This window comes from Natator depressus, chromosome 14, assembly GCF_965152275.1.
Source record: "Natator depressus isolate rNatDep1 chromosome 14, rNatDep2.hap1, whole genome shotgun sequence".
NCBI classification, from domain to species: domain Eukaryota; kingdom Metazoa; phylum Chordata; order Testudines; family Cheloniidae; genus Natator; species Natator depressus.
In genome coordinates this window covers 28,726,931-28,752,549 of record NC_134247.1, presented here as the reverse complement: position 1 = coordinate 28,752,549, position 25,619 = coordinate 28,726,931, and the positions used below count along the sequence as shown (strand labels likewise).

Below are 25,619 nucleotides of genomic sequence, written 5' to 3'. Positions count from 1 at the left end.
TCCATCTTTGTGATCCTGACCCACAGATAACATAGAAGCAGGGCTGGAATTGGGGAATGATGGGGGAGATCATAGGCCTCATGCTATGTGGGTCTCAGGCTTGAGGGACAGAATGGCTCTTTTGGCTTTATCACCTAGGCATCTCTGCACTTGCCTCTGGGCCTCTGCTGCTGAGCTGTGCAGAGCTCCAGGGAGTGAGTCCCGCTCGCCCTTAGGAAATAGACATGAATAAATCACCTTCCCGCAGCATCAGTCCTTCAATGCCAGTGATACTCAATGCCAGCTGCACACACTTCATCTGCAGAGAGCAACAGGTTTGAGTCTAGTTCTGTCCATTCAGGCTCAGAAGGGCTGGGGGTGGGGGGGAAAGATTCTCAGATACCTGTGCCTTTAGCTTCTAGATTCTGGTCTATAGATAGATATTGACCCCAAAAGCCTGGTGCTGGATGACTGAATGCGTCATGTGCTGGGAAAAAATCCACAGAGGTCAGGAAGTTTGCTATTTCAATTAAATATGTTGGTGGATCAACGTACAGGGGAAAATTAAGATGAGAAATAAGACTTAAACGTTATGAACTCATGAAGAATGTTACTCTCAGTTTAATCAAATACCAGCTGCGGATTGGAATTTTTCCACCCTTGGGGAAAATTTTGACTTTTCACTGAAAATGTCAAATCAATTTTTTCTCCCCAGTTGTTGGCAAATGTAAACTTTCTGCTGAAAACTGGATTTTTTTTTCATCAGCAAACCAAAAATGTTTGGTTTTTGAGTTTTCAGTTTCTTTACAAAAGAATCCCAAAATGTTGGAGGGAAGCAGACAGGTTCTAAGAAGTTGTTGTTGGCAGTATTGTTTAGCTGACAAAACAATCTCCATTAACAAGAACACAGCTGAAAATTTCCAACCAGCAGTAAATGTTAAATACATTGGGGAACATTCATACTGTCTGATAAGAGCCTGATTTCAAACCCATTGATTGTATCGCATCTGTGTGATTTCTCTTTCAAAGGGATAGTTGCGTGGAGGTAACAATTGAATAAGCAGTAAAGTTGGCAGCACACATCATGTTTTAGACAGAAGAGCCCCTTTAAACCCTGGGTTAGAGTTGAACCAAGCAGCCAAAGCCTGTCTATCCTGACCCCATTCAAAGACATACGGGAGCTCACTGGGAGTAGAACCCAGAGCTCCTGGCCTAGCTCCACACTGCTGCTGGCTGAGTATAAAGGGTGTAAATGGGTGGACAGAACTTACATGGAAGACACAGAAGACATGGGGCTGTGTTGGCATTTTAGTCTATTAGATTCATGCCCAAGTGGTAAGCTTGGTGATGGTCGCAATGGAGGGACCTTCTTTGCAAGAATTGTTGGATTTGGAGTGTGCTTTGTTCCATCCTTCATACTGCATTTTATCAAGCCACACCTTGGGCCGAATCCTCAGATTGGGTAAAGTGATGAAGCTCTGTTGAGTTTCAAGGAGCTTACACGAGTGTGATAATATTACTGATTGATTGTCAGAGGTGAGGCGCATGAACAACACCTAGTCATTGTAAGTGATGAGTTCTATGTAACTTGGACATTCATAGAATGAGATATTAGGGAAAGGAGAAAGAGGGCCGTTCTAATCCTGATCATTGTCCTTCTCATTCCTTCGACAGCCATCACACAGTGTACTGAGGAAGAAAATGTCCAACCAAACCGCCATGACCAAATTCTTTCTCCTGGGAGTCTCTGATGTTCAGGAGCTGCAGGTTTTACACTTATTGGTGTTTCTACTGCTTTACCTGATATCCCTATTGGGGAACTTTCTCATCATCACAGCCATAGCCCGCAACCGCCACCTTCACAACCCCATGTATTTCTTCCTGATGAATCTGTCCATTCTAGACTTTGGTTCCATCTCTTTCTCCATTCCCAAATCTATGGCCAATTCGCTCATGAACACAAAATTGATTTCTTATTCTGGATGAGATACCCAAGTCTTTTTTTTCTTATTCTTTGCTTCAGCAAATTTTCCCTTACTGACCATCATGGCGTACGACCGATACATCGCCATCTGCCAACCATTGCCCTAGGTGACAGTCATGAACAGGAGAACTTTCATCCAAATGGCAGCCAGTGCCTGGATCAGTGTTATTCTCTACTCTGCAGTGCACACCGGGAACATGTCTGCAATATCCTTCTGTGGAGGCAACGTGGTGGACCAGTTCTTCTGTGAAATTCCCCAGCTCCTCCGTCTCACCTGCTCTGACTCGTACCTCGGGGAAATGGTTGTGATTTCTCTTCATGTGCTTTTAGGTTGAATCTGCTTTGCTTTTATAATTGTGTCGTATGTTCAGATCTACAAAACAGTGCTGAGAATCCCTTCGGAGCAGGGCCAGCATAAAGCCCTCTCCACCTGCCTCCCTCTCCTCACTGTGGTCTCCTTATTCCTATTCACGGGCACTTTTGCCTTCCTGAAACCAACCTCCAACTCGACCTCAGATCTGAAACTCTTGCTGGCTGTTCTCTATTCTGTGTTGCCCCCAATGATGAATCCGATCATCTACAGCATGAGAAACAAGGAAATGAAAGGTGTATTGAGTAAACTGATAGGTTGGAGGTTATTCAGCAAGAATAAAATGTCTATATTTCTCCACTGATCATGAGTTCATTCTGTGTTTCTTTATAAATAGAATTATCTGATGACATGATTGCCTTCATGAGAACATACTTTGCAATCTGTTTATGCAGAACTGGATATTTACATGAATAAAAATCCAGACAAATTTAACTCAAGAAAATTGTAATTACTATAGGTTTACATAAATGTAATTAAGATCGGAATCTATCTATCTATCTATCTATCTATCTATCTATCTATCTATCTATCTATCTATCTATCTATCGATGTACTGCTAGACATCACCATTCTATGTGATAATCAGTAGCCATAGCAAAGTTCCTAGTGGGTTCTCTGGCTCTTCTTTTTCAGGAGAATAACTCTGACGGAGGTATCAACTCATTTGTTCTTTGGTTTTTGTTTGTTTGTCAGTTTTTTAGTTTATTTTTGTTGAGTTGTTTGTTGTTTTTATTTGTTTCTTTGTTCCAGGTGGGTTTGCAGGTGGGCAGGCCTGTTGAGATGGTGAGAGTTTGGTTCGACAGGATTTTCTATGTTTGCCTTCTCTTGAGAGTGCTGATATGTCATATCTTTGATGGGGTTTTCTGAGTGAGCTGAAGGTTTGCTCCCCACAATGATAAAAGGGTGCAAAAGAAGTTTCTGCATGGCTAAGTTCCTCCTGACTTGATTATGTATATACTGTTGGGATATTATTGTATTCTGAATGATGTGTTAGGGGAGTAAGAGCGTCAGGTAGCTGTCTTTGATTATTTTAACCTGAAGAAGATCTCTGTGTAACTCGAAAGCTTGTCCCTCTCACCAACGATTGTCCAATAAAAGTTATTACCTCACCCACCGTCTCTGTGTAAGAGCTGTGTCGTTCTTGCTATGGTGCAAAGACTCTTTGGAAGAGAAACTTTTTCCAGTGTTTTCTAAAGAAAATCCAACTTGGGCTAATGAGGCCAAGTTTGGATCCCATTGAAGTCACTGAGGTTTAGCCCCTCACTTCAAAGAAATTAGGATTTGGCCAAGAGCCTGTCTACACAAGGATCCAGAATTGGCTGACAGACCCCTGGAGAAAGTGAGTGTGACAGAAATCTAAGGGTCTGATATCCCAACTCATCTCAACCAGCACCAATGTAGAGTAAACACATTAACATCACCAGTTTAATACTGATGAGGTTCTGGCCCAAAGTCTCTGGGCTAAACTCAGCAGTGACATGAACACTGGTGTAAGTTACTTGTTTGGGATCATTTTGTTCTAGCCTTGATGTAAGTGGAAAAGTGCCATCACATGCACTGATCTGGTGTTCCATACGCTATCCCATGTAGATCTATTCATTTCCAAGCTGAGAAAGTATCTCAGAAGTTGTTACTATTAGAATACCATCTTTGTGCATGGTTCTGTACACTACATATATGACAGATAAAAACAGACCATGTGATTAGATAGAGAGACAGACAGATAAGATCATTTCTTCTCCGAACACACAACCTCATTTAGTCATAATGACAGATTTCTCTTTGATTGTGAATTATGTTAGCTAGCTAGCTAGACAACAAATAACCTAGGAAAATTATTGTGCTTCTTCCTGTTAATGATTGTCTTTGTCCACATCATGATTCCCTTATAAGTACTCATTCTTCAGCATTATTTAGCAAAGATTGTTTATGACTATATCTTACTCCATTGCTCATTTACAAACAGCTCATCAAAAGTACTTGGTGTTTGGACTGTGAGCTGTTTTGACTGGATACATTTTAAACATGCTGTGTTTTGTTTCTCTGAATAAATGGATGTATCACACATGGGTTCCTGAAAAACCAAGGGGCTAATTCTCAGCTGGTTTAAATTTTCATCGCTCTGTTGAAGTCAATCGATCTCTGAGAATTTACACCAGCCGAGGATCTGGTCCAAACACTCACGTTTATGAAATTAAAACTCACTTTGAATATTCTGTACAAAGGCCCTGATTCCGCAGCCACTTCAGCACATTCTCAACTTTAAACACATGAGTGGCCCCATTGAAGGTTTAAAGAAAAACTTATACTTAAGTCCCTGTTGGTTATGGGTTAGGGCTTAAGGATAACCCCAAACTGGTGTCAGACCCTCACACTGTACAAGTTATTCTCCTTTCCCAATCAAATAAAGCCCTGCAATTGGTGCACTGGAATTATTCTCCCTTTCTGGGTTCTGGATGATTAACATGAAATAACAGTTTATCCCAAAGCCAGAATCTCTGGGTCTTCTTCTCCAAACTCACCAGTACAGTGTGCCACTTCCTCACCAACCTCTCCCTCCTGGATGTCCTGCTCACCAGCATGGTCATCCCCATGGTGAGCAATCAGGAGATGAGTTCCTTCCCTAGCTACCATGCCCAGGCCTACTTCCATTTCCTGATGGACTGCATGGAGTTCTTCCTCTTTCATATCATGTCCTTAGACATACAAATGGCCATCTCATACCTGCTGCAATACCTCACTATCGTGAGCAATCGGATCTGCCTCTGGCTGGTGGCTGCCTCATGGCAAGGGGTAACATTTGCAAAAGCACTTCTGTGAAAAGGTTCCATTTCCAAAAATGCCTTAGTCACTCAGGCCAGATTTTTAAAGGTATTTAGGTGCATTGTGAGATTTTCAAAAACATCTTATCACTTAACACCCGTTGATTTCTATAAGTATTAAGCATCTAGGTTTTTTAGGTAATCCTCAATAGGCACCTACATACCTTTAAAAATATGGCAGTAGTATATCTAGAAGTGCCAAAGTCACTTTTGAAAATAAGACTTCGGTACCTAAATAACTTGGTGGGGGATGATAATTTTACCCAATGGCAGTAAATGGATTAGAATCTGTGTGTGTGTAAGTGTGAGTGTGTGTGAATCAAGATGGCCCATTTAGACAGTTGACAAGAAGGTGTGAGGATACTTAACATAGGGAAATAGATTTGATATGTGTAATGACCCAGCCACTCCCAGTCTCTATTCAAAACCAAGTTAATGAACTGGAAGTAAAGAGACTGGGAGTGGCTGGGCCATTACACATATCGAATCTATTTCCCTATGTTAAGTATCCTCACACCTTCTTGTCAACTGTCTAAATGGGCCATCTTGATTATCACTACAAAAGTTTTTTTTCTCCTGCTGATAATAGCTCATCTTAATTAATTAGCCTCTTACAGTTTGTATGGCAACTTCCACCTTCTCTGTTTGTATGTGTATGTATCTTCTTACTATATGGTCCATTCTTTGCATCCGATGAAGTGAGCCGTAGCCCACGAAAGCTTATACTCTAATACATTTGTTAGTGTCTAAGGTGCCACAAGTACTCCTGTTCTTTTTGAGTAATGTTATAGTAAGGTTATAATTTCATGTATATAGTTATGAAGCTGAAAATGTATCCTCATGGCTTAAAGCAAGCCCAAGCAAAAACTCTCCAGGAACATAGAGGCAGTTCACACCTTGTCAGGGCATGGATGGGACAAACCCAGCCCAGCCTCACAGGAACAATGGATACTGGCTTTGGCAGCAACAAAAGAATCTGTTTAGAATGGGGCAGGCAAACTTTTTGGCCTAAGGGCCGCATTGGGTTTCGGAAATTGTATGGAGGGCTGGTTAGGGGATGGGGGCTTGGCCCGGCCCCCACCCCCTATCTGCCCCCCTGCTTTTTGCCCCCTGATGGCCCCCCCCGGACTCCTGCCCCATCCAATCCCCCGTTTCCTGACAGCCCCCCCGGGACCCCTGCCCAATCCAACCACCCCTTCTCTCTGTCCCCTGCCCATCCATGGAAACCCTGCCCCTGACTGTCTCCCTGCCACCCCATCCAACCCCCCTGGGACTCCTGCCCCATCCAACCACCCCTTCTCCCAGTCCCCTGACTGCCCCCAGCCGCCACTCCACCCAACCCCCCCGTCCTTCCTTCCTGCCCCCCTGGGACCCCTTCCCCCATTCAACCCCCCTGTTCCCTGACGCCTATCCACCTTCCCACACCCTGACCACCTCCCCGAACTCCCCTGCCCTCTATCCAACCCACCCTGCTCCCTGATCGTGCTGCCTGGAGGGAACGTCACACCATATAGAATTAAATTTTTAGTAGTAATACCTATAGTTTTAACAGGTATTTCACTGTAATTATTCATGATTCTTTTGCTTAATACACGTGTGGGTGTGTATGTGTTATTGGAAATCTAAAAGAGAGTTCATCTGTACTATTATTTTCTTTTTACTCTGATACTAATTTTGCATAAGCCACAAAAGGCTTGAAAGTTTTGAATGTGTAAAGAGAGCTTGGCTGTGAGGCAGTGGCAGGGGTCGAGCATGCTTCGCAGGTGGGGGGGCAGCTCATTTGGCCTCTGTCCCCAGCAGCAGAGCCCAGGCAGGGAGTGGGCCACTGCTGTCTCCCAGCCAGGCTCTCTCAAGCAGAAGCAGCTCTGTCACACTCTGCGCCCGGCTGCCATGGAGAGCGACCGAACATAAGAACAGCCATACTGGGTCAGACCAAAGGTCCATCTAGCCCAGTGTCCTGTCTTCCAGCAGTGTTCAATGCCAGGTGCACAGAGGGAATGAACAGAACAGGTAATCATCAACTGATCCATCCCCTGTCGCCCATTTCCAGCTTCTGGCAAACACAGGTTAGGAACACCATCCCTGCCCATCCTGGCTAATAGCCATCAATGGACCTATCCTCCATGAATTTATCTAGTTCTTTTTTGAACCCTGTTATAGTTGGCTTTCACAACATCCTCCAGCAAGGAATTCCACAGGTTGACTGTGTGTTAGGTGAAAAAATACTTCCTTTTGTTTGTTTTAAATCTGCTGCCTATTAATTTCATTTGGTGACCTCTAGTTCTTGTGGTATGAGAAATAACACTTCCTTATGTACTTTCTCCACACTAGTCCTGATTGTATAGACCTCTATCATATCCCCTCCTTAGTCATCTCTTTTCCAAGCTGAAAAGTCCCCGTTTTATTAATCTCTCCTCTTCCAGAAGCCGTTCCATACCCCTAATCATGTTTATTGCCATTTTCTGAACCTTTTCCAATTCCAATATATCTTTTTTGAGATGGGGTGACCACATCTGCACACAGTATTCAATATGTGGGTGTACCATGGATTTATATAGAGGCAACATATTTTCTGTCCTATAATCTATCCCTTTCTTAATAATTCCCAGCATTCTGTTCGCTTTTTTGACTGCTGCTGCACATTCAGTGGATGTTTTCAGAGAACTATCCCCAATGACTCCAAGATCTCTTTCTTGAGCGGTAACAGCTAATTTAGACCCCATCATTTTATAGGTATAGTTAGGATTATGTTTTCCAGTGTGCATTACTTTGCATTTATCAACACTGAATTTCATCTGCTATTTTGTTGCCCAGTCACCCAATTTTGAGAGATCCTTTTGTAGCTCTTCGCAGTCTGCCTGGGACTTAACTATCTTAAGTAGTTTTGCATCATCTGCAAATTTTGCCACCTCACTGTTTACCCCTTTTTCCAGATCAGTTATGAATATGTTAAAATAGGACTGGGCCCAGTACAGACCCCTGGGGGACACCATTATTTACCTCTCTCCATTCTGAAAACTGACCATTTATTCCTACTCTTTGTTTTCTATCTTTTAATCAGTTACCAATCCATAAGAGGACCTTCCCTCTTATCCCATGACTGCTTACTTTCCTTAAGAGCCTTTGGTGAGAGACTTTGCCCTGGTCTACACTAGGAGTTGAGGTCGAATTTAGCAGCGTTAAATCGATTTAACCCTGCACCCGTCCACACGATGAAGCCCTTTTTTTCGACTTAAAGGGCTCTTAAAATCGATTTCCTTAGTCCACCCCCAACAAGGGGATTAGCACTTAAATCGGCCTTGCCGGGTCGAATTTGGGGTACTGTGGACGCAATTAGACGGTATTGGCCTCCAGGAGCTATCCCAGAGTGCTCTATTGTGACCGCTCTGGACAGCACTCTCAACTCAGATGCATTGGCCAGGTAGACAGGAAAAGGCCCGCGAACTTTTGAATTTCAATTTCCTGTTTGCATGGTCACCTGCAGCTTGCCACGCTGGCCAGAGCTCATTAGCAGAGGTGACCATGATGGAGTCCCAGAATCGCAAAAGAGCTCCAGCATGGACCGAATGGGAGGTGCAGGATCTGATCGCTGTATGGGGAGAGGAATCCGTGCTATCAGAACTCCATTCCAGTTTTTGAAATGCCAAAACATTTGTCAAAATCTCCCAGGGCATGAAGGACAGGGGCCATAACAGGGACCCGAAGCAGTGCCGTGTGAAACTTAAGGAGCTGAGGCAAGCCTACCAGAAAACCAGAGAGGCAAACGGCTGCTCCGGGTCAGAGCCCTAAACATGTCGCTTCTATGATGAGCTGCATGCCATTTTAGGGGGGTCAGCCACCACTACCCCAGCCGTGTTGTTTGACTCCTTCAATGGAGATGGAGGCAACACAGAAGCAGGTTTTGGGGACGAGGAAGATGATGATGATGAAGTTGTAGATAGCTCACAGCAAGCAAGCAGAGAAACTGGTTTTCCCTACAGCCAGGAACTGTTTCTCACCCTGGACCTGGAGCCAGTACACCCTGAACCCACCCAAGGCTGCCTCCCGGACCTGCCAGGTGGAGAAGGGACCTCTGGTGAGTGTACCTTTTAAAATACTATACATGGTTTAAAAGCAAGCATGTTTAATGATTAATTTGCCCTGGAAGTTGCAGCTCTCCTGGATGTACTCCCAAAGCCTTTGCAAAAGGTTTCTGGGGAGGGCAGCCTTATTCCATCCACCATGGTAGGACACTTTACCACACCAGGCCAGTAGCACGTACTCAGGAATCATTGTAGAACAAAGCATTGCAGTGTATGTTTGCTGGCATTCAAACAACATCCGTTCTTTATCTCTCTGTGTTATCCTCAGGAGAGTGATATCATTCATGGTCACCTGGTTAAAATAGGGTGTTTTTCTGAAGGAGACATTCAGAGGTGCCCTTTCCTGCTGGGCTGTTTGCCTGTGGCTGAACAGAAATGTTCCCCACTGTTAGCCACTGGGAGGGGTAAGAGGTGAGGGGCTAGCCACATGGTGGGGGAAGGCAAAATGCGACCTTGGAACGAAAGCACATGTGCTGTGTATGTAATGTTAACAGCAAGGTTTACCGTGAAAGAGTGTACCCATTGTTCTATAAAATGTGTCTTTTTAAATACCACTGTCCCTTTTCTTTTCTCCACCAGCTGCATGTGTTTCAAGGATCACAGGATCTTCTCCTTCCCAGAGGGTAGCAAAGATTAGAAGGTGAAAAAAACACACTCGTGATGAAATGTTCTGTGAGCTTGTTGGATCATATTAAAGAAGTTCTGTATTAAAATCACAAATGAGTTTGATTCCCCATAGTTTAAATTCCAGGGTATTACTAATTAAGAGGTCTCTTGGGTTTTGGTACTGTTTCTCTCCCTCTATGTGTGAAACTTGCAAGCTGCTAATTGTGTTAGTACATTCTAAGACAGAGTCTGTTCTCAAAGCAATTCACAGAGACTCAAAGCAATACTCTAACGACAGAAACAGCACCCAGAGACTCCTCGCCCTTTTGTTGTATTAACAATTGTGATTAAAATAGAGATAGAGGATGTATGTGGATGGATGCTTGGTGTGGATAATAACTGAATGATCAGGGAGGTGCCAGCCTAAGAATCCAGTGTCCATCGGCTGAAGAAGGCGTCAAGTGGAAATAACCAGAGGACCCCCGGAGGGCAGACTGGAATCCACCCAACAGCCTCAAGAATGGGAGAACCAAAGAACAAGATAACATCTAGCAGCACGGAGCCGTCAGGAATGTGCCATCTGCTGATTGATTCAGCAACAGCATGATGAAGCAATTCCCACAGACTGGCCTAGGAAGAAATTCCTATAAAAAGAGACTCTAAAAAGTGAGAACTTTGGGGTCTGATTCTGCAAACCAACTTCCAGGAGCATCAGATGAGCATCTGACAAGGCCCTGCTCCCTCCTCATGTCCAGGCCACCTGGCCAGTGGCTTGGCATGAGCAACTCTAAGGCTGGTAACTATGATGACAACCTTGCAGAACCTGTGTGTGTGTGTGTGTGTGTGAATGTGTGAATGTGTGAATAAATATGAGATTGAATGGAATGTTATAGCTATAACTAACTGCTTACTATGATAACAACCTTGCAGAACCTGTGTGTGTGTGTATGAATGAATGAGTGAATAAAGATGAGATTGAATGGAATGTTACAGCTGTAGACTATGATTCTTTCTGTATTCACAATAAATGTGGTATTTTGCCTTTTTCCCTTTAATAAGATCCTGCTGGTTTTTAATTTATTGGTACAACAAGCTCATGTTGTCCTCCCACACTGACAGAGCACAGACGAATGCGTGGAGGCAGACAATGTCAGAGTGCAGGAAAGCACAAAATGACCAGGAGGAGAGGTGGTGGGCTGAAGAGAGGGCTGAAGCTGAAAGGTGGCGGCAGCGTGATGAGAGGAGGCAGGATTCAATGCTGAGGCTGCTGGAGGATCAAACTAATGCGCTCCAGCGTAAGGTTGAGCTGCAGGAAAGGCAGCAGGAGCACAGACCGGCACTACAGCCCCTGTGTAACCAACCGCCCTCCTCCCCAGGTTCCATAGCATCCTCACTCGGACGCCCAAGAACACGGTGGGGGGGCCTCCAGCCACCCAGCAACTCCACCCCAGAGGATTGCCCAAGCAACAAAAGGCTGGCATTCAATAAGTTTTAAAGTTTTAAACTTTTAAAGTGCTGTGTGGCCTTGTCCTTCCCTCCTCCACCAGCCCTCCCGGTGCTTCTCTCCTCCACCACCCCTCCCAGGCTACCTTGGCAGTTATCCCCCTATTTGTGTGATGAATTAATAAAGAATGCATGAATGTGAAGCAACAATGACTTTATTGCCTCTGCAAGTGGTGATGGAAGGGAGGAGGGAAGGGTGCTTAGCTTACAGGGAAGTAGAGTGAACCAAGGGGTGGGGGGTTTCATCAAGGAGAAACAAACAGAACTTTCACACCGTAGCCTGTCCAGTCATGAAACTGGTTTTCAAAGCTTCTCTGATGCGCACCGCGCCCTCCTGTGCTCTTCTAACCACCCTGGTGTCGGTCTGCGTGTAACCAGCGGCCAGGCGATTTGCCTCAAGCTCCCACCCCGCCATAAATGTCTCCCCCTTACTCTCACAGAAAATGTGGAGCGCACAGCAAGCAGTAATAACAGTGGGCATATTGGTTTTGCTGAGGTCTAACCGAGTCAGTAAACTGCACCAGCACGCTTTTAAACATCCAAATGCACATTCTACCACCGTTCTGCACTTCTTCAGCCTGTAGCTGAACAGCTCCTGACTACTGTCCAGGCTGCTTATGTATGGCTTCATGAGCCATGGCATTAAGGGGTAGGCTGGGTCCCCAAGGATAACTATAGGCATTTCAACATCCCCAACGGTTATTTTCTGGTCTGGGAATAAAGTCCCTTCTTGCAGCTTTTGAAACAGACCAGAGTTCCTGAAGATGCGAGCGTCATGTACCTTTCCCGGCCATCCCACACTGATGTTGGTGAAACATCCCTTGTGATTCACCAGTGCTTGCAGCATTATTGAAAAGTACCCCTTGCGATTTATGTACTCGCCGGCTTGGTGCTCCGGTGCCAAGATAGGGATATGGGTTCTGTCTGTGGCCCCACCACAGTTAGGGAATCCCATTGCAGCAAAGCCATCCACTATGACCTGCACATTTCCCAGGGTCACTACCCTTGATATCAGCAGATCTTTGATTGCGTTGGCTACTTGCATCACAGCAGCCCCCACAGTAGATTTTCCCACTCCAAATTGATTCCCGACTGACCGGTAGCTGTCTGGCATTGCAAGCTTCCACAGGGCTATCGCCCCTCGCTTCTCAACTGTGAGGGCTGCTCTCATCTTGGTATTCATGCGCTTCAGGGCAGGGGAAAGCAAGTCACAAAGTTCCATGAAAGTGCCCTTACGCATGCAAAAGTTTCGCAGCCACTGGGAATCATCCCAGACCTGCAACACTATGCGGTCCCACCAGTCTGTACTTGTTTCCTGGGCCCGGAATCGGCGTTCCAAGGCATGAACCTGCCCCATTAGCACCATGATGCCTGCATCGCCAGGGCCCATGCTTTGAGAGAAGTCTATGTCCATGTCCTCATCACCTCATCACTGCGCTGACGTCGCCTACTCGCCCGGTTTCACTTTGCCAGGTTCTGGTGCTGCATATACTGCTGGATAATGCATGTGGTGTTTAATGTGCTCCTGTCATAAATATAAAGGGAAGGGTAAACACCTTTAAAATCCCTCCTGGCCAGAGGAAAAACCCTTTCACCGGTAAAGGGTTAAGAAGCTAGGATAACCTCGCTGGCACCTGACCAAAATGACCAATGAGGAGACAAGCTTTTTTCAAAGCTGGGGGGGAGTGTTAGGATATAGATATTCAGGCCTGTCTGCAAAAGCCTGTACTTTAAGAATTTAGGGGTATTCTTATCACTTGGCTAGTTCTAGAGGTATAAAAGAAAGAATCAAAATCACTGTCTGCTGGTGTAAGGGCCCTCTCTTACTGTGACTGTTTGAGGCCCTGTTCTTAGGCTAAGGCCTTTGGCTAAGCAGCAGAGGCAGCCATAAGCCAGGAAGCGAACAGTCACATCCTCACTGTCATAAATATAAAGGGAAGGGTAAACCCCTTTAAAATCCCTCCTGGCCAGAGGAAATCTCCTCTCACCTGTAAAGGGTTAAGAAGCTAAAGGTAACCTCGCTGGCACCTGACCAAAATGACCAATGAGGAGACAAGATACTTTCAAAAGCTGGGAGGAGGGAGAGAAACAAAGGGGTATGTGTGTCTGTCTACGTCTTGTCTTTGCCAGAGATAGACCAGGAATGAAGCCTTAGAACTTTTAGTAAGTAATCTAGCTAGGTATGTGTTAGATTATGATTTCTTTAAATGGCTGAGAAAAGAATTGTGCTGAATAGAATAACTATTTCTGTCTGTGTATCTTTTTTGTAACTTAAGGTTTTTGCCTAGAGGGGTTCTCTATGTTTTGAATCTAATTACCCTGTAAGGTATTTACCATCCTGATTTTACAGGGGGGATTTCTTATTTCTAATTACTTCTATTTTTATTAAAAGTCTTCTTGTAAGAAAACTGAATGCTTTTTCATTGTTCTCAGATCCAGGGGTTTGGGTCTGTGGTCACCTATGCAAATTGGTGAGGCTTTTTATCCAACATTTCCCAGGAAAGGGAGGGTGCAAGTGTTGGGAGGATTGTTCATTGTTCTTAAGATCCAAGGGTCTGGGTCTGTAGTCACTTAGGCAAATTGGTGAGGCTTTTTACCAAACCTTGTCCAGGAAGTAGGGTGCAAGGTTTTTGGGAAGTATTTTGGGGGGAAAGACGTGTCCAAACAGCTCTTCCCCAGTAACCAATATTTGTTTGGTGGTGGTAGCGGCCAATCCAAGGACAAAAGGGTGGAATATTTTGTACCTTGGGGAAGTTTTGACCTAAGCTGGTAAAGATAAGCTTAGGAGGTTTTTCATGCAGGTCCCCACATCTGTACCCTAGAGTTCAGAGTGGGGGAGGAACCTTGACACTCACATTCCAAACTAGTCACATTGAAAGAAGGTGCTATTGGGCTGTTAGGAATACAATCCTGTCCTGATAGTGCCTATCACCTCCAGAGAAAGGGAAGTGCCTAGAAAATGTAAAAGGAAACTTAGTTTGATAGCATCCTGTCTGGCAAGAACTCACTTATCAATAGCTGGGATGTGAAATCCTCACTTCTGTATTGTTTTGTCATTATAGTTCCCACTTTGCTATTGTTTGTCTGTATAATCTCTGTCTGGTTCTGTGATTGCTTCTGTCTGCTGTATAATTAATTTTGCTGGGCGTAATCTAATTAAGGTGGTGGGATATAATTGGTTAGCTAATCATGTTACAATATGTTAGGATTGGTTAGTTAAATTTCAGTAGAATGATTGGTTAAGGTATAGCTAAGAATATTACTATATAAATTAGGGGCAAACAGGAAGTAAGTTGGGATTCGAAAATAAGGAAAAAGGAACTTGTATTTAAGCTTGCTGGAAGTTCACCCCAATAAACATCGAATTGTTTGCACCTTCGGACTTCGGGTATTGTTGCTCTCTGTTCATGCGAGAAGGACCAGGGAAGTGGGAGAGTGAAGGAATAAGCTCTCTAACAGGGAGAAACAAAGGTTCTCTCTGTCTGTGTGGTGCTTTTGCCGGGAACAGAACAGGAATGAAGTCTTAGAACTTAGTAAGTAATCTAGCTAGATATGTGTTAGATTCTGTTTTCTTTAAATGGCTGAGAAAATAAGCTGTGCTGAATGGAATAGATATTCCTGTTTTTGTGTCTTTTTGTAACTTAAGGTTTTGCCTAGAGGGATTCTCTATGTTTTGAATCTGATTACCCTGTAAGGTATTTACCATCCTGATTTTACAGAGGTGATTCTTTTACTTTTTCTTCCATTAAAATTCTTCCTGTAAGAACCTGATTGTTTTTTGTTCTTAAGATCCAAGGGTTTGGGTCTGTGTTCACCTATGCAAATTGGTGAGGATTTTTATCAAGCCTTCCCCAGGAAAGGGGGTGTAGGGTTTGGGGAGGATTTTGGGGAGAAAGACGTTTCCAAGCAGGCTCTTTCCCAATTATATATTTGTTAGATGCTTGGTGGTGGCAGCAAAAAAAGTCTAAGGGCAAAAGGTAAAATAGTTTGTAACTTGGGGAAGTTTTAACCTAAGCTGGTAAAAATAAGCTTAGGGGGTTTTCATGCAGGTCCCCACATCTGTACCCTTGAGTTCAGAGTGGGGAAGGAACCTTGACAGTTCCTAATTGCCAAAGTGATCTGAGTGGGCTCCGGGCTTACCGTGGTATGGCGTCTGCACAGAAAAAAGGCGAGGAACGATTGTCTGCCGTTGCTCTGATGGAGGGAGGGGCGACTGATGACATGGCTTACAGGGTTGGCTTACAGGGAATTAAAATCAACAAAGGGGGTGACTTTACATCAAGGAAAAACAAAAACAACTGTCACACAGAATGGCCCCCTCAAGGATTGAACTCAAAACCCTGGGTTTAGCAGGCCAATGCTCAACCCACTAAACTATTCCTCCCTCTGGTATTTCAGGCAGGACTGAATCTCCATTAAAGTTTTCAAAGTCCCCCTGACAGACCTCACCAAAACGATTGTCGGCTGTTGATTTCACGGAGGAAGGGAGGAGCAAATGAATACATAACAAATCTGGTCTATTTCTTGTTTTGATCCACTCCATCTATCTTTTACATCTTTGGCTGGCAGCAGATGGTGCAGTAGGACTGCAAGCCATCCACATCTCCTGGCTGCTGGGCAGAAGATGGTGCAATAGGACTGCTAGCCATCTTCATCTCCTGCCTGCTCACCATAAGATGGTACAATAGGACTGCCTGCAGGACTAAAGAGAATGACTTGGTTGAGTCACTCCTAATTTAGTCCCTGCGCCCATATCTGCCCAGGCGCTCCTGACCAACCTTACCGAAGCGGCCAGGAGCACCTCGGACATGATGAGGATGGTTTTCAGGCCTATTGCACCATCTGCTGCCACAAGGCAATGGGTTGCTGCTGCTGTGTAGCAGTGCAGTACCGTGTCTGCCAGCACCCAGGAGACATATGGTGACAGTGAGCTGAACGGGCTCCATGCTTGCCGTGGTATGGCGTCTGCACAGGTAACTCAGGAAAAAAGGCATGAAACGATTGTCTGCTGTTGCTTTCACGGAGGGAGGGAGGGAGGGAGGGAGGGAGGGCCTGATGACATGTACCCAGAACCACCCGTGACAATGTTTTTTGCCCCATCAGGCGTTGGGATCTCAACCCAGAATTCCAATGGGCAGCGGAGACTGTGGGAACTGTGGGATAGCTACCCACAGTGCAACACTCCGGAAGTCAACGCTAGCCTCGGTACTGTGGAAGCAGTCTGCCGAGTTAATGCACTTAATGCACTTAGAGCATTTTGTGTGGGGACACACACAATCGACTATATAAAAACAATTTCTAAAAAACTGACTTCTATAAATTCGACCTAATTTCGTAGTGTAGACATACCCTAAGTGCCTTATTCCACTTTATGTCAGTGGGAGTTGGGTGCCTCAATACCTTTGAGGACCTAGGCCCTATTGGCTAAAGATCTCTCTATCAGAACCATTTAACTTCCAGACAGAGGTTTAGAAAAAATGAAGTATGATGCTTCCTCCCCTAAGCACTTAGCACAGGATGTTACTGGACACGACGGTGCAACTTGATGCAAGTTTTATTCCAAAACTGTTTATTGTGTCAAAGCTGGCCCCGGTGTCCAGGTAGCAAGGAGCTGTAGTATAATGTGCTGGGAAGGCAGTTGCTATGCTTTATTCTCTCTGCTTACTAATTTGGTAATGCATAAGGATGGTTCTACTTACTTACAAAGCAGCATGACAGCAATCAACTGTTCAAGCTTGAGAAGTGCATAATTTACATGCTATGAAGCATTTATAAGCCAAATTGATTTCTCATGAGTATTACACAGAGGTATGTGTCTATGCATTTGGTTGCTTTAAAAGATGTGTTTTGATTGTGCCTAGTTTGCCAAGCGAATCAGATCATGTCACATCTGTGATCTGTTCTCATCATTATTTACCACTCCACTGTCATCTGCAAACTTTGTCAGTAATTATTTTATACTTTCTTCCAAGTCACTGAATATTGAAAAATATTGAATAGCATTGGGCCAAGAACCAATCCCTGCAGGATTCCATTGGAAACACCCTCACTCATTGATGACTCTTCATTAGATCTATCTGCGCACACGTGTGCACACACACACACACTCTCTCTCTCTCTCACTGCACAGGAAGATGCCCCCTCCCTACAAGGCCTCTGGAAGGACATAGTTCAGTGGGGAATTAGCACTGGGGCCTCCGCCACTTGGCAGGGTAGAACAGTCAGTAACCTCGGAGCCCAGTCCCTCAGGCGGGGTCGGGCACCAAACAGTCAGGAGGCTCTGGCCTCTAGTCAGGACCAATGTTCCCTCTAATTTTTTCTATCCATGTGCAGAATGAATTTTGTTATGTGCACTAAGGTATGTGTGGATGTGCTCCACCAGTAGAAACAAAAAACCTAGATATAAAATATATTTTTAAAAAGTTACCATCGGGATAATTATTCCAGCCAGGACCGGTTAGGTATTTTAGAACTCACTAGTCAAAGAATTAAATTTAAGCATAAGAGAGAAATAAAAATTATGAAATGCATAGACTGACCCAGAAACTAAAATAATAGCACTTTGAAAGAATGAAATTACAGAGAATAGATGTGCACTGCAGGAATTATCAAGAAGTAACAATAACAACAATACAAGTGTGTGTTGGGAGATGAGTGTGTGAGAGAGACACACACAGTGTGGTGTGTGTATGTGAGAGAGACACATACAATGGTGTGTGTGTGTGAGAGAGAGAGCAAGGGAGAGAAAGAGAGAGACACACACACAGAGTGGTGTGTTTATGTGTGTGAAAGAGAGAGACAAACAGTGTGTGTGTGTAAGAGAGAGAGAGACACACACACACACTGCCCCTTTAAGTGTGCTGCCCTGCTTGTTCAGATACAGCACCAGCCCCCCCCCCCCAGCAATCTCCCTCCCTCTGTCCCACTCCTGAGCCCTGTCGTGTCCCCCCACCCTCGCTGTGTGGAGATGGGGTATATGGGTGGGGGACGGCAGGAGGGGGACACCTTGACATCAGCTTTCTCCCCTCCCCCTGCCCCACACACACATAATGCACAGCAAGCAGGAGGCTCCCAGGAGCATCTGGCCAGGGGCTCTAACCCAAGGTAGAGGGCAGGAGCAGCATGGCAGTGGGGGGAAGGGCATCTGAAGTGCACAGCACTTGATAGACTGATGGGTGGTGGCCATGCTGTTTAGAGGGCATTTAGGTCAGGACAGAGCAGCAAAGTCTATAAGCCCAGATCTTCAGGCAGGGTGGGGCACCAAACATGCGGTTCTGGCCTGTGGTCAGGACAGAGCAGCAAAGTCTATAAGCCCAGACCCTCAGGCAGGGCAGGGCAGGGCAGGGCAGAGAAGCAGTCAGGGGTCCTGGCTCTGGTGGACCACCAAAAAACACAGGCCCGACTCCACCAGGTCCCAGCCCAGGACCCTAACAGTGGCGGAGTGGTCCACCACTGGGTCAGCGGGGAATCCAGCCGCAACACGCTGGCCGACTGTCAGTCAGCAACACAGCTGAACTATATTTGGCTTCACTGGGCCACTTCCAGCACTCCCATGCAGCCACGCACCTGAGAAGGCAGCATTGCTGCCAGCAGCTGCGCCAAAGGAAGGGTGACAATACCATACCATGCCACGCTGCCTGCTGGGCTGCTGCTGGCAGCACTGCTTACTTCCAAGCTGGGTGCCTGTCCAGTGGCTTCCGCTCTCTGGCCATCCTGCTCGGAAGGCAGAGTCGCTGCCAGCAGCAGCACAGAAGGAAGGGTGGCAATAGCATACTATGCCATCCTTCCTTCTGCACTAGTACTGGCAGTGATGCTGCCTTACGAGATGGGTTCCCGGCCAGTGGCTGCTGCTCTCCTGCTGCCAGCTTTGAAGGCAAGGAAAAACGGCAGACATTTTTTCATATTGCCAAAATCTGCCTGGAGGGAGATCGAAGGACCAAAAAGAGATAAACCCAGATGTATGGTAACCCTACTTGCAACCCCCCTACACTAGCCTTGCAACCCATTTTGGGTTGGGACCCCCAATTAAAGAAAGTCTGCACTAGGGGATTCCCCAACGACCCTGGGGTTCAACACAGCCAGTAGTGTTTGGCAGACAATTTGCCACAACTTCCACCATAGCGGTTGTAGATTCTCAGGGACCTTTTTCCTTGGCTTTGTATCCACATGATGGTAGGCAAGTGGGTTTGTTCTGGCAATGCTAAGAACACCAAGGGAAGGTCTTTGATTAGCCATTGTTTTTGTTGTTTCTGTTTGGGCCAGAATAATGGATTAAGGGTGCTTGTGGGCCAAGCTCAGGTTCTGGTGGAAAAAGGGGTTATGAACTATATACACTTTGTGCAGCTGTACCATTTCTTTGGTTCCCTCTGGAAAGGAAGGCACAAGAGTCACACTAGACCTTTGATAAGTAATAGATGAAAAAATGAAAATCACAGAACTAATAATGCTAAATATAATTTCAATTAACTCATAAAATTTATAAAATAATATTCCTTGAACATATAATCATTAGTCAAGATATGACTAGCAGCAGCAGTGGAAATATTTATTAAAGTGGAATTATTACAAGAATCCTAATCCTTGGACAGATTATTCCATTGAGTCTATATGCAACTGGCTAGATCTTGGGTCATGACTTTTGTTCTTGTACTATAAACCATCATATTCTGCTTATTTGTCTGCTCCAACACATGGTATGTGTTTCTAATACAATTTTGTGTTTCTTATTATCATGCAATCTTCATTTTCTTTTTCACAAGTGACAAGGTTGCAGTACGTGCAGTACTCCTCTATGCTCTCTGAAAAATCAATATAATTTACTCAAATGATGATTACATTATGACCAAAACTCTAAATAGACATATTGATTTAGTCATTAATGTCAATTATATCAATTAAGTTACTGGTTTGCAAATATTTATGTCTTTTGGGGGGTCATATTTTAAATTATATTTGGTACCCCAGTCTATGTTTCTCAAACTTTTTGTTTACTACTGGTGGATATAACGATATCTAATTAGATTTCATTGCTCTACCAATATCAACCGTTCACCCTTTCCACATTTTTCACTACTTAAAGAAATTATTCATACAGAGTCACCATTATAGAACCAAACTTGATATACCCCACCGTAGGTGTATTAAGATAATTGCTTGTGATGTGACATTATTCCACTCTTCCTGTTATCTTTCCATATATGATTGGCGCACTAGGTATATGTAACAAAGTTATTACCTGACTCTTTTATTAAAAGCATTGCAATTTTTCTTCTATAAGTAGTTAGAGCCTTTTGTGTGGTTTCCAAAGTACCGATGTCTTTATGCTGTAAATTGATTTCTGCAAACTAATAACACATCTAATTAGAAACACATCATAATTACACATCATTAATAAATAATCAGGAAAATTTGGTATTGAATACCTTTAGGATGAGTGGCCCACAGTTGTGCCTATTTATTTGTCTCTTGTGTTTCACAGTTTTTGTTTTCCCGAGTCCCATTGTGGATTTTCCAGTTTCTCAGTAGATGAAGGATCTGAAATTTGTAGGGAGTACAGTAGCTGACTGTATAAGTGGGTTTCGCTTTTTCTTATAGTTACTGCAGATGTTTAGTAATCCTTTCTTTTTCTATTTAATGCAACAACTTAATGTTTATATACACACACACACTTGGTTTCATATTATTGTATCAGAGTTGTACACTATATATCACTTGATTTGCTATGGCCTGTTTTGCTAATAGCATTTAGCATGAGAGAGAAGATGTTAGTGGTTTGGGCCCATGTTCAATGATGTAGTTAGCCATGCTCAAATTGCACAAGTTCACTCAATGTCCATTATTAAGTATGGTGAGCACAAGTACGTGCTATTTTGCACCCCCCTACCCCAGCAGGAGCAGGAGTTTGGGTGTGGCAGGGGGCTAAGGACTGGGGGTAGGGGCACAGGAGCAGTGTTCCCTTTAATTTTTTACATCCATGTGCAGAATGAATTTTGTTATGTGCATCAGTATGGAAGTGATGTGTGACAGGGGTGGGGCTGAGAGGTTTGGAGTGTGGAAGGGGCTCAGGGCTGGGGCAGAGGGTTGGGGTACGTGGGGTGAGGGCTCCAGCTGGAGGTGCAGGCTCTGGGGTGGGGCCAGGGATGAGGGGTTCGGGGTGCAGGAGAGGGCTCAAGGCTGGGGTAGAGGGTTGGGGTGTGAGGGCTCCGGCTGAGGGTGTGGGTTCTGGGGTGGCACCAGGGATGAAGGGTTTGGGGTGCAGGCTACCCCAGGACTGTGGCAGGGAGAGAGTACTCCCTGCAGCCCTCTCTCTCCACAGCAGCTCGGGGTTGGGCCAGGGAAGAGGCACCTTTCCACGGCTGCGGCAGCTCTGGTGGAGTGTGGGTGGGCTCAGCTGGGGGAGAGGTGCTTCTCCCCACCTCCACAGCCCTTGATAGCCAGCTGTGCAGCTGCGCAGCTTAGAGGAAACTTAGCACAGGAGGGGGTGAGGGCTCTGGGTGGCACTTACCTCAGGGAGCTTCATGGAAGCGTCATATGTCTCCCTCAGTTCCTAGGCAGAGGTGCAGTCAGATGGCTCTGTGCACTGCTCTGCCCGCAGGCACTGACCCCGCAGCTCCCATTGGCCATAGTTCCCGGCCAATGGGAGCTGCGGAGCTGGTGCTCGGGGCAGAGGTAGCGTGCAGAGCTGCCTGGCCACACCTCCACCTAGAGCTGAGGGAGGGCCATGTCAGTGCTTCCAGGGAGCCTCATGGAGCCAAGTAGGGAGCCTGTCAGCCCCCCCTCCCTGCACTAGCAGGGTTTCCAGGCCGCCCACCCGCCCCTCCTACAGTACCAGTGGGTGTCCCGGGCTACTCCCCCCAGAGCACCCATGGTGCCCCCCAGGCTATTCCCCCCAGAGCACCCCCGGGCTGTCCCCCCGCTCCCCCGATTTAGTCAGGGTATAAAGTACAAGTCATGGACAGGCCACGGGCCGTGAATTTTTGTTTACTGCCTGTGACCTGTCCATGACTTTTACTAAAAATACCTGTGACTAAAATGTAGCCTTATGTATAACTCATGATTTTGAACGCTTGTGGTTGTCAAGGTATCTTGGGGTTGTAGAGGTGTGTTCATTGTGTTGTGAAGGCCAAAACTATAACTGGGTTCAAAAAAGAACTAGATACATTTCTCAGGATAGGTCCATCAATGGCTATTAGCCAATATAATCAGGGATGAAACCCCATGCTCCTGATGTCCCTAAACCTCTGACTGCCAGATACTGGGAGTGGATGACAGGGGATAGATCACTCCATGATTGCCTTTTGTGTTCATTCTCTCTGAAGCATCTGATATTGGCCATTGTCGGAAGACAGGATACTGGGCTAGATGGACCATTGTCTGTCCCAATATGGCCATTCTTAGTTCAGCAAAAATTATAGTAGGTTTTTGCCTTTCAGAAGGATTTAATATGAGATCATATGCTGCTCTTATTGACTATTTGAGAATCAAGTTCTACACTTAAGTAATGACATGTGAAAAAGCTCTAAGGGTTGGACTGAGAGGCAAAATAACAGCTGGCAATCCTCACTGGTGGATTAAATGAAAAGAAAGTTTTGACACCAGGCCAGGTAATCAGTCTGACTGGGAGTTACACGATCCAACAGAATAAACTTGTGCTATACAAATAAGAGGAAAAACTTTAAAAAGTTAAAAATTCCAGATGAAAAATCACAGTAAAAAACATAGCAAGTGCTATACTAGAAACAAAGATGTCATTGCTAAAACTACTAGCAATTATTTACTTATAAATATTTTCAGTGAGTATTTGCTATTAAAAGATAAGTTAAATAGCACAATGACCTGCATCTGCACAATTATAACAAAGATAAATGATGAAGTGCTAAGAATAATAAGAGTGACAAAAATAACATCTGAAAAACAAAACATATTTAAAATGGATTGCAAGGAAGCAAAGCAATTCAGGGAATCACAGCAGCAGATAAGACCAATTTGTGAACTGCTAGGAGACTTTATGTAGACATACAAATTGATAAGGGATTCTTTTAAATACTCAAAATGTGTGACACAGAGTTTTTGGGGGTGTAGGTAAAATATTTCACTGAATCAAGTCTTCTATGGCACATCAGTAGGTTATATCAGAGTGGTTCTCAACCTGTGGATCAGGACCCCAAAGTGAGTTGTCACTCCATTTTAATGGGGTCGCCAGAGCCAGCATTAGACTTTCTGGGACCCAGGGCTGAATCTGAAGCCCGAGCTTCACCCTTGGCTGTGGGGCTTGGGCTGCAGCCCCCTTTTCTCCCTCTTGGGGTGGCAGGGCTTGGGCTCCGACCCCTCCCAGGGGTCATGTAGCATCTTTATTGTCAGAAGGGAGATCGCAGTGCAATGAAGTTTGAGAACACTTGCATGAGCTGCTATGTCTAGGTACTGGGATTTATGTTCCTTTAAGAATCCAGCCCTGCGAAGCCCGTGCTGAGACATACCGTCCTGGGAGAGGAGAAATAAAAAAGCCCCTCTGCCCTCCACCCTATTTTTGCAAACACAGCAGGTGGCTTAACCCATTGAGGTAACTGTTACCCCCTCTGCAGCTCCCTGTTCCAGGGTTTTGCCCTCTGCCACCCTCTGGCAGCACCTCACCCCTGAGCAGTACTGGATTTACAATGGCACCAGTGGCGCCTTGGCGTCGGGTCCACACTCAAAAGGGGCCCCGACCTGGCCCGCTCACTTGCTCTGCGCCCAGAGCAGCTGGCTCCTCTACACGCCCCGGCTCCTCCCCGCCACTGTTTGCCCCACTCGGCTGCCTGGCCCAGGGCTTCTCTCCACCCCCTGGCCCTGCCTGCTGGCTCCTCCCCACCCCATGACCCCTTCCTCCTGTTCACTGCTTGCTCCTCTCAGCTGGCAGCTGGCTGAGGGCTCCTCTCTGCCCCCATCATTGGCAGGCAGCCACCAGCGGAGACGAGGGTGGAGAGGAACCCTCAGCCACTGCCACTCCAGCCTGGTGACTGTCCGCTTCGGGTTCCCCAGGGCCTGCCACTCCCTGCCGCTCTGCAGAAGTGGTGGCCTGGGGAACTTGGTGGCTGTCCCCCCACTCTGCCCATGCAAGGAAACGCCTCCTCCGCCACGGGCAGCACCAATGCCAGGCAGGTAGGGCTGGGCGGGGCCCCAGGGGACAGGACCGCTTTGTGCTCCCGAGCTTCAGCTGTCCTGCCCCCTAGCACTGTGCTGGAAGGGGGATCCCTGCTCTGCAGTGGCTCCGCAGGGTCTGGGGGCAGGGCTTGGGGAAATGGGTCGTGAAGGGGATGCTGGGATGTGAAGGGGTGGGAGGTGCTGGGGAGTGGGGGAGGTTTGTGTGATTTGGGGTGCTTGGCAGTGAGGGTCTGTTGGGGGGCACTGTGTAGTTGTGGTGGGGGGGGCTGTGGGGAAGGACACTGGGCAGTGGAGATGGAGGAGATGTGTGTGTGTTGGAGTGCTAAGAAGTGGGGCGTCTGTGTGTATTGCTGGGCAGTTGTGGCTGGGCTGAGGGTGGGGGTGCGCTGGGCGGGGTGATGGTGTGGAGGGCGCTGTGCATTTATGTGGAGGGGGGGCCCTGGGCATAGGGAGTCGGGGAGCGTTTGGGGTTGTGTGGCACAGCATGGGCCCACCCCCATGGTTTAGGGGGCACGCTGGCAGCACAGGGCCAGGTCAACTGCCGGTTTGTGAACAGTGTCCTCACACTGGGTGGAGCAGGGCTGCCTCTGCCGTGCCACGCCCCACTGCCCCTGGCCAGCCGCTCACTCCGGGGACTGACTTCCCCGTGCCAGGCTCTATTGCCTCCATGGGGGCCCACAAATATGTTTGGCGCCGGGCCCACAAAAGATTAATCTGGCCCTGCCCCTGGATTTAACCCTGGCTCCTCCCCCAGTGTTGCCCTTCAGCCCCTATCCTAAACCTGCCTCTAGCTGCTTGACCCCCAGGGCTAGTCAATTTCCACCCCCTTCTCAGACCCTGCCCATCCATCCCCCGCCTGGATTTGACCCCTTTGTGCCGTTTTGATCCCTGGCCTGCAGTGAGCAGGCAGCAGAATCAGACGGGAGCGAGGGCGGCGCAGGGCTGCCGGAGCCACGTGTACAGCGGTGGGGCTCTAGTTCCCGCACCTGTGGGGCAGCTGGCTCAGCCGCTCCTGTGTCGGCGTGGTCGCTACAGCAGGGGGGCTCGTTAGCTGCGGTCGCTGCCGGGCTCTGGCTACAGCTAAGGGAGGGAGGCGGCTGCTCCGTCGCTTTGCCCTGCGGGCTTGGGGT

The 25,619-nt window shown here is 46.4% G+C and overlaps 1 long non-coding RNA gene and 1 pseudogene across 1 annotated transcript; one reads left to right on the top strand and one right to left on the bottom strand.

The window, feature by feature from the left end:
• The first annotated feature begins 1,680 nt into the window (after window positions 1–1,680).
• LOC141999003 (olfactory receptor 14A16-like) lies at window positions 1,681–2,806 on the top strand (annotated as a pseudogene).
• Window positions 2,807–19,980: 17,174 nt separating this feature from the next.
• LOC141999014 (uncharacterized) lies at window positions 19,981–25,611 on the bottom strand. The gene is made up of 4 exons (XR_012641942.1): window positions 25,476–25,611; window positions 20,772–20,883; window positions 20,585–20,693; window positions 19,981–20,147 (listed from the first exon to the last, which is right to left on the bottom strand). It is a non-coding gene; the product is annotated as an uncharacterized LOC141999014 (long non-coding RNA).
• Between the last annotated feature and the right edge of the window lie 8 nt (window positions 25,612–25,619).